This window comes from Schistocerca gregaria, unplaced genomic scaffold (genome assembly GCF_023897955.1).
Source record: "Schistocerca gregaria isolate iqSchGreg1 unplaced genomic scaffold, iqSchGreg1.2 ptg001487l, whole genome shotgun sequence".
NCBI lineage: Eukaryota > Metazoa > Arthropoda > Insecta > Orthoptera > Acrididae > Schistocerca > Schistocerca gregaria.
In genome coordinates this window covers 45001-45664 of record NW_026062779.1, presented here as the reverse complement: position 1 = coordinate 45664, position 664 = coordinate 45001, and positions in this window count along the sequence as shown.

Here is a 664-nt window from a genome sequence, read left to right as displayed (position 1 = left end):
CAAGTTACGCTGCACCTTAACCCAAGTTACGCTGCACCTTAACCCAAGTTACGCTGCACCTTAACCCAAGTTACGCTGCACCTTAACCCAAGTTACGCTGCACCTTAACCCAAGTTACGCTGCACCTTAACCCAAGTTACGCTGCACCTTAACCCAAGTTACGCTGCACCTTAACCCAAGTTACGCTGCACCTTAACCCAAGTTACGCTGCACCTTAACCCAAGTTACGCTGCACCTTAACCCAAGTTACGCTGCACCTTAACCCAAGTTACGCTGCACCTTAACCCAAGTTACGCTGCACCTTAACCTAACTTACGCTGCACCTTAACCTAACTTACGCTGCACCTTAACCTAAGTTACGCTGCACCTTAACCTAACTTACGCTGCACCTTAACCTAACTTACGCTGCACCTTAACCTAAGTTACGCTGCACCTTAACCTAAGTTACGCTGCACCTTAACCTAACTTACGCTGCACCTTAACCTAACTTACGCTGCACCTTAACCTAACTTACGCTGCACCTTAACCTAACTTACACTGCACCTTAACTGTCACATGTAACGTCACAGGAATGTAGCTTTGCCTAACAGCAACCCTCTGAACATAGTTCACTGCTTGGATCCTCTGGTGTCATGTGTATTTCTTGATGCCATGGTGCGTACCC